Source organism: Coenobita brevimanus, chromosome 97 (genome assembly GCF_032717465.1).
Source record: "Coenobita brevimanus isolate Jiangsu-jjx chromosome 97, ASM3271746v2, whole genome shotgun sequence".
In the NCBI taxonomy this organism is placed as follows: domain Eukaryota; kingdom Metazoa; phylum Arthropoda; class Malacostraca; order Decapoda; family Coenobitidae; genus Coenobita; species Coenobita brevimanus.
In genome coordinates this window covers 14,127,109-14,139,236 of record NC_137050.1, presented here as the reverse complement: position 1 = coordinate 14,139,236, position 12,128 = coordinate 14,127,109, and the positions used below count along the sequence as shown (strand labels likewise).

General features: G+C 39.3%; 1 protein-coding gene across 1 annotated transcript in view; it reads left to right on the top strand.

Moving 5' to 3' along the window:
* Positions 1–12,128, top strand: part of Ndg (Nidogen) — a 527,328-nt gene that overhangs the window by 310,905 nt on the left and 204,295 nt on the right. The gene's annotated exons all lie outside the window — the stretch shown is intronic.

The following is a 12,128-nucleotide window of genomic DNA, read 5'->3' as shown; positions in this document are numbered from 1 at the left end:
ATACCAGTGATTACTATTGATTTGTTTATCTCTACTGAATCTCTGACTAACTTTGGATTGTTTTGGATTATTCTTTTCACCTCCTTTTTAATGCTTTTTTCCTCCACCCTTGTTTCTAAGTCTTTCTTTACTTTCACCATTTCAGCATACATGGTTTCTACATCATTTTTGTAGCTTTGCACAGCTTCATTCACTTGTGTTATCTTCTCCTCAATATCACTGCTCTGGTCAATAAGACTGCTAACTTGCCTAATTGTCTCTGTGTCATTTTTGAACTCTTCCATAACACTCTCGTGATTGACTACTGTACTTGCCATTTCACTCATTTTCTTCCTAAGTGTACTCAGTTCCACTGTTAGTTCACTGATGGTTGTGTCTTTCTTATTGGCCTCCCTTCCTTGTTTATCTATTTCTTCCTTTTGCAAGTGCATCTGCTTCTTTATTTCATCAATTTCATTTTTGAAAGCCATTTCTAGTTTCTTTACACGTTCAACCAGTCTATTGTGGGTCTCTACTTCAACCAGTTCTTACCTAATTGTTCTTACCTAATTGTATCTTTACAGGAATGAGTCAAGCTCGTACTGTCCCGTGTCTTAAACCATATTTATCGTACATATCCTTAAATTCGTGAATTGTTTTGGCACACACTATTTCATTCAGTAGTGCATTCCATTGATCAATTGCTCTGTTTGGGAAACTGAATTTCCTTACGTCTCTATCACCTCTCTTCTTATGCAGTTTTTTGCAGTGTCCTCTTGCTGATGCTTCTCCATATGTTAAGTAATCATTTATGTCTATTTTCTCCTTCCCTGATATGCACTTATATAGCATTATCATGTCACCTCTTTTCCTTCTCTCCTGTAGTATTGGTAGATTCAGTTTATTTAGTCTTTCTTCGTAGCTTAGGTCCCTTAAGCTTGGTATCCATCTTGTAGCGGCCCTTGGAACTTTTTCAATCTTGTCTATATGCTTTTTGAGATGAGGACTCCAGACTACTGATGCATATTCCAGGGTTGGTCTAATGAATGATGTTATTATCCTTCTTAGCATGTCTTCATTTATGTATGTGAATGCTGTTCTCATATTTGCAAGCAGTGTATACATGTTCAGTACCTTCTTGCTGATGTGGTCAGCCGGAGATAGTCTGTTATTGATAATCACACCTAGGTCTTTCTCTCTTTCTGATGTGTATAGGGTTTTATTTCCTAACTTATAATCCCTATCAGGTCTTTTTCCACTTTTACCAAACTTGATTACATGACACTTGTCCACATTGAATTCCATTTCCCGTGTACTACTCCATTCATGAAGTTTATTTAATTCTTCTTGTAGCTCCCTACAAGAGTCTGTGCTAGTAATTCTCCTTTGTATTTTTGCATCATCTGCAAACATATTCAGATAGCTCTCATTTCCAGTGTTGCTGTTTATATCATTTATATACACTAACAACATGATTGGTGCCAGCACTGAACCCTGTGGTACTCCACTAGTCACTTCTTTCCATGATGAGTAGTTTCCTCTTAGTACTGTCCTCATTTCTCTTTTGATGAGAAAGTCTAGCATCCAACAAAACAGGTTGCCTCGAATTCCTCCTTGATGGTACAGTTTCCATAAAAGTCTTTGGTGTGGTACTGTGTCAAAAGCTTTCTTGAAATCTAAATAGATACTGTCCACCCATCCTTCCCTTTCCTGTATTGTGTTTGTTACTCTGTCATAGTAGCTCAACAGATTAGTAACACATGATTTTCCTTTTCTGAAACCAAACTGTCTTTCTGTTATCATACTGTGTTCTTCTAGACGATTTACCTAAGCTTTTCTTATAAGCTTTTCTAATACCTTGCTTACAACACTGGTCAGTGATACTGGTCGGTAGTTGAGTGGATTTTGTCTATTTCCTTTCTTGAATAAGGGGACAATACCTGATTGTTTCCAAATATCAGGTAGTTTACCTTGACTGAAGGATTTCTTGAAAATTAAAAATAATGGTTTACTTAACTCCTTTGCACATTCTCGTAATACCCAATATGAAATTTCATCAGGACCACTTGCTTTTCCTCTGTCTAATCTACTTAACTCCTCCTGTATTAGTTTTTTTGCTATTTGTATATCTGGTAGTATGTGTGGACATGCGTGTTCCACATAGTCCCTCTCAAAATTTTTTTCATCTGTAAAAACTAATTGGAAATTCTTATTTAGTGCTTCACAAATATCTTTCTCTTGTGTATAAGTGATTCCCTCATCCGTAATGGATTGTATTATATCTTTTACTTTGGTTTTGCTTCTGATATAGCTGTAAAACAGCTTTGGTTGATCACTACTTTTATTTATTATATCCTCCTCAAACTGTTTTTGGGCTTCCCTCCTTATTCTTGTATAGTCATTTCTTGCCTGTTTGTAATTATTATACGCCCTTTCACTATTGTGTCTTCTGTATCTATTCCACAACAAATCTCTTTTTTCTTTTGATTTTTTTTACATTCTGTATTGAACCATTTCTGTATTTTCTTGTCTGCTTCTTTGTGCTGTGGGATGTACTTCTGGACTCCTATTTCATAAAATTCACAGAATTTTTTATATACAGCATTTAAATCTTGTCCTCTAAGCTCATTTTCCCAATCAACTTCTAAGAAATACTTCTTTAGGTCTTGATAATTTCCCTTTTTATAGTTTAGGCTCTTTTTGTAACTGTCATTGGTGTTTACTATGTCATATGCTATCCTGAAGTTATAATTTAGTACCGCATGATCGCTTTTGCTGAGTGGAGGGTGATATATTAAACTGTCAATATCATTTTCTTGCCTAGTAAATATTAGATCTAGCACTGAAGGTACATCAAGTCCTCTTTTTCTGGTGGTTTCCCTCACATGTTGCATTAGGAAAAACTCTTGTACTAGATCCAGGAGCTTTTGGTCCCAACAGCTTTCTTGGCTAATTATATCTAGAGTATTCCAATTTATATTTGAATTGAAATCCCCAATTAGTATAATTATTTCCAATTTCTCTTCCATTTTATATAGTAATGATCTTATACTTTGAATTGTACTCTCTGCCAGGCCTTCATATTCGTCTCTTTCCCATGTGTTTGATCTGGGTGGCATGTACAAATTGGCTACAATTACTTTACCTTCAGATGTGTTGATCTCTACTGCAATCAGTTCTACTTGTGATGGTATATCTAGGTTTATTTCCTTGACTTGTAGATTTTTCTTAGTTAATATTATAATTCCTCCTCCTTTTTTTAAATTTCTGTCTATTCTCCATATATTGTATTCCTCTAAGTTTAGTATGTCATTGGATATCCTTGGTGTTAATTTTGTTTCAGTTAGGCATATTATTTGTGTGTGTGTGCGCTTTCCTCTCTCCTTATTTTTTGCATCTTTCCTTTCACTTTTTATTAATCTTCTTTCCATTTCATGTGGGTATTTATTGACAAGCCTAATGGTGTTTTTTTGTAAGCCAGGAAACCATTGATAGTGCTGGTTGCTAACCACATAGCCAACCCATACATGTTCCAAATGTCGACTAGAGGGTTGCTGGAGGCTTATTGCCCCCCCCCCCTTAAAAGAACTAACTCAGAGAAGAACGGCCACCTCTTACGGAATTATGGCATGTGGTTATAGATAGATAGATAGAGTTTGCAGTATGGCAATAAGTAGATAGATAGAGTTTGCCATTTAAGTACAGTATATGGTGTAATGTTGAAGCTTTTTTAGCTTTGGAGACTTTTTCTTGGTAAGTCGAGGCCCTCATGTACAGTGATATCAAATAAATGCCTTTTGCTCTTGAGATATTCTTTTTATTCAATTGAGTTGCTTGAGAATCTTCATCATCTGGTGGGTTTGGTGTGTGAGGGCTTCGTTTGTCACAGAGTTAATATCCTTGCTTCATACGCTACCTGCTCATTTCAGTGTAAGATAATTATTACATTGCTACCATGTCTTTCTGTGACTTCACCTTTCCATGCAAGGCGCCATGGTAATAGTTCATTTTACTTTATGCCTGAACTGTCCATCCTTTCTTTTCAGTGGCGTGATCCTGAGTGTTTATTTGGTGTCTGTTTCTGCCCACCTAATTTCACCCATGATTACAACATTGACAAGTGTGTGCCAGGTCAGAATATCTCCCCACCTTCAGTTGGTATGTATACCCTGATTTCTTTTTGCCAGTATGCCATGCAAAGTTGAATGTTTTCTATCAGACTATTATTAATGTTAATTTTTAAAACATCAGTTTATGACACTGGAAGAATCAGTAAGTTCAGTGTAAATTATAAACTAAATTCCTTTTAATTTTAGTTGTTGTTATTTATGAAAGATTTGAAATAATACTGTACTTGAAGCCTATAACTTAATTAATTCTTTTATCAGGTATATGACTCAAAAATATTTCAGGCTCCCAATCATTTTATTTAGCTTTGGAAGAAATCCTGACGTGAAGGGAACATTGGAATCTACTTCTTAATTCTTTTGTCAGGTAGATGACTCAAAAATATATCAGGCTACCAATCATTTTGTTTAGCTTTGGGGGAAATCCTGACATGAAGGGAACAGTGGATCTACTTCTTACCCCCTCACCACAAAAGGTCTTCCCTAAGCTAAATTAAACCATCAGACATGAAGAAAAATGAAATACTTGTATTAATGTCACTGTAGTTCCTCATGTTGTGACCCTGACGTATCTGAACGTCAGCCCGGTGGACTTCAGATTGAAGTTGCTGGTGTCCTGCTGTTTACCACTGTCCTTTCATGGGATAGGGAAGAAGTTGAGGAACGTTGATATAACGGGGCAGTGGAGCCACCTGGTTGTATTGGTGCCACCTTATGAGGCCATCCATCTCCAGTGCTTCGTGATTTTTTTAAGATTAGTCTAATTATGTTGGTGGCTGAATGACTGTGGGCAAAAAAAATACACCACAATGCTGTTCCCAAAATCCAAAATGGTTGGGATCAAGAGGCTTTTGGGAAACTGAATTTTTTTGAAAACCGAAACTGTCTACTACTGGAAACTTAGTTATCCATTGTCATAATATCCAGCCCAGTGCAATATCCTGTGCTGCTGGATTGGCGCTATTAAAGCAATATCTGGTGCCGAAATGGGATATAACTGGTGCTTCAATGAAATATCCAGCATCGAGGTGTATCAACTGTCTCATGAACAGTAGCCAGCCGTTGCTGTGTTACTGTACTGTATAGGTGGTCACCATTTTAAAAACGGTTGACTTATGATTTTTCGACTTTACGATGGGAGGAACCATACTTCAGAATTTAATTTTGATCTTTTCCTGGGCTAGTGATGTACAGTACAATATTCTCCCATGATACCAGGCAGCGGCAACGAGCCAAGTCTCAGCCTGCCTGGGCAGTTGCTGGTGTAAGCAGTCAATGCTCCAGTGCTCTACAGTGATCTGTCTTGTCAGCGTTTTATATATATATATATATATATATATATATATATATATATATATATATATAATACACCCCTGTATCTACATTGTGTTTAGTGCATCCATCATGTCTGTGAAATGCCCATCTTTCTCTCCTGCTACTGGTGAGATGAAGAAGTCATTTACTCTTCAGATGAAACTCAAGATTATTGCCCAGCTTCAAGGCAGCAAGCCTGTGGGGTCCTTGTCATTTCAGCCATAAGTCATATAGGCTGTAACGTCGAAACTGGCAAATGGCCAAATCGCCTAATGGCCTAAACAACATAACATAACCTATTTGGGTGTTACAGCTGAAATGACCGGGACCGATCCTGTAATGGACATCACATGTGAACTTGGACATAAGCAATCAACGATCTCAGTACAGTATTCAATAAATTACATGAGATATTCAACACTTTAATTTAAAATAGGCTTTGTGTTAATGGTTTTGCCCAACTGTAGGCTAATGTAAGTGTTCTAAGCACATTTAAGATAGGCTTGGCTAGACTATGATGTTCGCTTGGTTAGTTGTATTAAATGCATTTTCGACTTACAATAAATTCCACTTACGATGAGTTTCCTGGAACATAACCTAATTTTAAGTAGGGGACCACCTTTATATTGTATCATTACTTTATTGTATCCCTGCTTGTCGTAAAAGGCGACTAAAAGGGTTGGCGGAGGGTTAGTGCCCCTCCCCGGAAAACAACTAACTAAAAAAACAAACAAGAAGCCTCGGACAAGGACTGACCAAACGATGACGACCCAGGACCGGACAAAGGACTTGGTAATGAGTACATGGAATGTAAGAGGAGCAAATGATGAGGTGAAAGAGAGAGAGATTGTCCAGGTGCTTGAGGATGCGAAAGTGGATGTATGTGGAATAACTGAAACAAAATGGAGAGGAGAAAGTGTGAGAGAATGGGAGTATGGATGGGGTATATGTGCAGGAGTAGATGAGAATGAGAGGGCAAAGGAAGGAGTGTGTATAGTTGTGAGTAAAAGATGGAAGAAGAGCATAAGACAGTATGGATCAGTTGGGTCAAGGATTGTGTGGGTAAAGTTGAAAGTTGGAATACAAATGTGGGCGATTGTGTGTGTGTATGCGCCAACGCAAGATCGTGCTAGAAGAGTGAGAGAAGAGTTCTGGACAAATGTGGAAGTGTGCATGGAAAAGTTTGGAAGGAATGAGAGAGTGTTTTTGATTGGTGATATGAATGGTAAAGTTGGTAATGTGAAGGTGGATGGAATAGTTGGTGAGTGGGGTGTGCCTGCTGAGATAGATGAGAATGGGAGTGCGTTAGTGGACATTTGTGCTGGGAGGGGGTTGGTGATAGCCAATACCCTCTTCAGGCATAAAATGATCCACAGGTATACATGGCGAGTGATGAGAAGGGTGGGTGGTGAACTGAATGAAAGGAAGGCAATGATCGATTATGTGTGTGTGGATGAAAGGATGCGAAGATGTGTAAAGGATGCAAGAGTGTATAGAGGATGGGGGAGTGGACTTTCTGACCACTACTTGGTGGTGGCCAGAATTAGGATGCAAGTAAGATGGAGGAATAGAAGAAGGGAAAGACGAGAGGAAGGAGTAGTTGCAAGGAGAGTGGAAAGGTTACAAGAGGATGAGAAAAAGGCAGAGTATAAGAGAGAAGTGGAGGAACAATTGGGCAAATATGAATTGGAGCAGATGGGAGACGTGGAAGGTATGTGTAAGATATTTACAGAAGAAATATGTGCAGCATGTGATGTGATGTGTGGAAGGAAGAGAAGACGGAGGGGGGTGCAAGGAACAGCATGGTGGACTGAAGAGGTGAAACAGGCTGTGGCACAAAAGAAGAAAGCATACAATGAATGGATGAGAAATAGGGGCGTGGAAGAAGTTGAGAGGCGGAAGAGAGTTATATGTGGAAAGGAAGAGAGGTGAAAAGATTTGTAAGAGAGAGTAAGCAGAGAGTGGATGAGGAATTTGGAAGGAATTTGAGTGTAAAATGGAGGGACTGTAAGAAAATGTTCTGGAGAGAAGTGAAAAGAGTAAGACAGGGTGGAAGTGAAGTTAGCAGGGGAGTGAAAGATAAAAATGGTAGATTACTAGTGGAGAAGGGAGAAAAAGTGAGCAGATGGAGAGAACACTTTAAGGACTTGTTGAATGTAGAGGATGGAAGTAATGAGAGTATAAGTGGTTGGGGAATGGCTGGGAGAAGGAGGAGGTGAGAAGACAGGAAGAAATCAGTAGGATAGAAGTTGTGGAAGCAATGATGAAAGTTAAATACGGGAAAGCCCCAGGAATTGATGGAGTGTGTGGTGAAATGCTGAAGCATGGGGGAGAGATAGTAGTAGAATGGATGTGGAAGATGTGCAGATTGGCCTGGGAGGAAGGTAGAGTCCCGGAGGATTGGAAGTCAGGTATAATTATTCCCTTGTACAAAGGAAAAGGGGAAAAAGAAGTGTGTGGTAATCATAGGGGCATTTGTCTTCTTAGTATAATAGGAAAAGTGTATGGTAGGATACTTATAGACAGAGTTAGAGAAAGAACAGAGAAATTAGTTGGAGAAGAACAGGGAGGCTTTAGGAAGGGAAGGGGTTGTGTAGATCAGATATTCATTCTTAGATCTTTAGAGGAAAAGTTTCTAGAGAAGGGAAAGAAGTTGTATGCGGCTTTCATGGATTTGGAGAAAGCATATGACAGGGTGGATAGACAAGGATTGTGGAAAGTGTTAAGAATATATGGAGTAGATGGGAAGTTGTTGAATGCTGTGAAGAGTATGTACGATGGTGCGAAGGCTGCAGTGCGTGTGGATGGTGAACTAAGTGAATTTTTCTCTTTGAAAGTTGGTTTGAAACAGGGATGTGTCATGTCTCCATGGTTGTTCAATCTGTACATGGATGGGGTAATAAAAGAGGTACAAGGTAGGGTAGTGGATGTTGGAGTGGCCCTGGTGAGAGAGGATAGTGTTTGGAAACTCCCCGTACTGTTGTTTGCAGATGATACTGTGTTGTTGAGTGAAGACGAAGGGGAGCTGCAAGGCTTGATGGATGAGTTTGAGAGAGTGTGTAAGAAACGGAACCTAAAGGTGAATGTAGGGAAGAGTAAAGTGATGGTCTTTGAGAGAGGTGAAGTTAGTGAATGTACAGTGAGGTTGGATGGTGAGGAATTGGAAAATGTGAGTACGTTTAAGTATTTGGGTAGTGTGATGAGTAAGGATGGAGGTTTGGAGGGTGAAGTGCTTGAAAGGGTACAGCAGGGAAGAAAGGTTGCTGGTTCCTTGAAAGCAGTGATAGAAAACAGGAAGTGAGCATGGAAGTGAAAAAGTTACTACATGACAGTATTGTGATACCAACTCTAACGTACGGTAGTGAAGCTTGGACATTGTTGGAAGGACACAAGTCAAGAGTGAGAGCAGTGGAAATGAGTTATTTAAGAGGAGCCTGTGGAGTCACGTGGAGAGACAGGCTGACGAATGAGGATATAAAGGAACGTTGTGGTGTGGATGTGGATGTGATAGGAAATGTTATGAGGAACACACTGAGGTGGTTTGGCCATGTGGAGAGGATGGAGGGTGAAAGACTGACGAAGAGAGTGTATGTGAGTGAGGTGGAGGGGGGAAGAGGGAGGGGGAGGCCGAGGATGAGATGGAGGGATGGGGTGGAGAGGTATATGAGAGAGGGGGGTGTGAGTTGGGAGCAGGGCAGTGAAATGGCGGGGGACAGGGCGACTTGGAGGCGATTTGTTTGTGGCCACCCCAAACGGGATTGAGGCGTCTGGCAATAGATAGATAGATAGACTTTATTGTGTTTTATGCTTAACCCATTCCGTGCCATGTGTGTATATACATGGAGAAACCAGTAGTGGGAAAATTGCCGAGTCCATATATATATATGGACTAAGTCATAGAACTGTATGAACATATATATGAACACGGATAATTGCACATTTGCGCGAAACTGTTTGTCTGCCCATATTGTGTGACAGAAAATGGGATGACGAAACCCCTCCTCCCCTCCCATGCCTTATACCAGTGTACAGGTAGGTCCCGTTATGCGACCACTCAATATACGAGAAATCGATGATATGGCCCGGGTAAATTAGGGACTATTTTTGATATACAATCTCGAAAATCCAATGATACGACATTCAGTCTGGGGCGAGGTGTGAGGATTCTAACTTAGTCATCCCAGCAAATGCAGTCACTGCCATTTTCTCCCAACCTTGGAGAGAAATAGTGGGACTGCTCAGCTGCAGCATTGCCAGATATGCGATAATTATTGCAAAATGCAATAATTTTGCACAGTTTGCGATATGCAATAGCATGCATGCAATAATGCGATAACTTTCATAATTTCATAATCAGAAAAATAAATTGGGGATTGCAAAATTAACAAGTCCACTGTAAGACTAGCACAGCAGTAGGATTTAGTAACTCTTACGATAACCAGTATTATAATCTGGTAGGTACTTAACAGTTAAACAAATTCAGTAACATTACTTAATCACGCCACATGTAAATATATTAATTCCACAGTAATTACTTATTTATGTGAAGAAATGGCTTTGTTTATGAGTGTGATAATTTTGACAAAAAAGCGATAATTTTAACGCACCGGGTACGATAATATGGGTTTGGGAATCTGGCAGAGCTGCTCAGCTGGCGACCGCCAGGCCAGCTTCTCACCTCCAACACAACATTACCACCTATAGGTGAGTTATGCATGTTTTATATGTTTAATTAATGTGCAGTCATGTTATTTGCATACTACTGTATTTGCTCTTTCAGGTTGCTTTCTCTGCAGTTCAGTAATATACTGTAGATATGTTTGTTGCGTTTGGTATCATATAATTTAGCTTGAAAACTTATCTTTGATGGGGTCCTTGAACCCAGCCAATATTTTACCATTAGTTACATGTTTCGTTATACGAGATTTCATTATACGACTGTGCCAAATGGAACCTAACTGCTCGACTCCCTGTAGTTATTTAAAAAAAAAAAAAAAAAAAAAAGAAGAATGTGAAAATACGTAAAATTAGCACGGAACCACAACTTCCCATCATCATAGTTTTGGCTGTGGCCGCATTACATACACCAGGTTGTGTTTATATTTGACAACTTTTAGATTTTATTTGCTGGTTTTAGTGAGTTATTTACCGGTGTTAGGCATAGGTTAGCTTCTTTTACAGCTGTTAGGCCATTTAGATTGGCTTTAACCCCTCCATGGCCAAAGGCCCAGAATTTTCCGTGAACGCAAGGCCGACGCCGTGACCATTTTTTGAAGTTTCAAAATTTGATTTTTCTTGCCATATTGAAGAGAAAGTTCAGATCCACCTAACAGTGCAAATCCCAGCTTCCTAGATGCATTTTATGGCTTGCAATGGAGCGCGGAAGTTGCAGAAATATCGGCAACTCAAAGTCAAATGGCCACCCCTTACGGGATTTTGGCGTCTGGCAATAGATAGATAGATATATATATATACACACAGTAATCCCTCGCTGTCCGATGCACTCTGTCTACGATATTTCGAGTATACGATCGATCTTCTTTAGTACCCTTGGCTCTCTATACGATTGCTCTGGCTCACACTTACGATCGCATGAGCGCGGTCGGTCCAGCGTTCCTCAGCGCAAGTCGATAGGCATTTGTTGGAATTGCGATCGCCGTGCCAAGGATGATGGTGTGGCCACCCATCAAAGCCAGCTTGGGCTACAAGTAGTGAATTGGGCTACTTTTGGAAGCCCTGCACTACTGAATTTTGAATTTAGCTACCTGCGACTTTTTGGGCTACTTTAAAAGTAAGTTGGGCTAACTTGGGCTACTACTGAGACGAGTCAAAGGTTGATTAGTGATTATGTATCATTTAAAATATAGCCTAATAAAACTTCCTTTTGAAGACACAAAAAGTTAATGAATTATAATTTATCATATCATCCCTCTTTAAATTTCTTGCATTCTTGCATTAATCCCTGATTGGCTATTTAATTCGAACTGAACATGTGAGATTACCACCCCAGTCAGTCATGTTTCCTTCATTCACGAGTCGTGGATGCAGAAGCAGACCTTGATAATCTTCAGCTGCGAAGACGTGGTCGTGGAGACTTACTGAATAATTATTTAAATATGTAATTATAATGAGGTGCAAGAAAACACTTTCCTTTAGTTCCTAAAATACTTTCGTTAAGTTGAAAAAATGACTAAGTCCAACAGTAAGGGTTATGTTTTGTGAAGAAGAAAACAGCTTAGTTCCATGAATGTAAAAGAAATGACATAATTTAAAGAAAAGAGAAGTAAATACAGTATAGTTAATGCAGTAAGTAAGGAGTTCTGTGTTAATTAACTTTAGGCTTATATCACTTCAAACGACCTTACAGGAGCATTAATGGAGCAGCATTCAACTGGTTGTGCACAGTTAAATTATTTGCAACTGTATGTACATGTATATACTCGTGGAGAGAGAGAGAGATACTGTAGATAGATATATTGATAGATATGTATATATACCGTACATAATTATGATGGGCTAGTTTATACCGAAATTCACTACATTTGAGGCCTGTTACTGCTACTTTTGGTCACAAAAATCTGACAACCCTGGCTCAGCCTAGTCTTTCTCGCAGTCCCATTTGATTCACTAGTTTTGTATTCCTGTGCATTAGCGACGTGATTTTCACTATTATTTCTCGCCTAACCTCAAGTACAAGTTCCATGATGT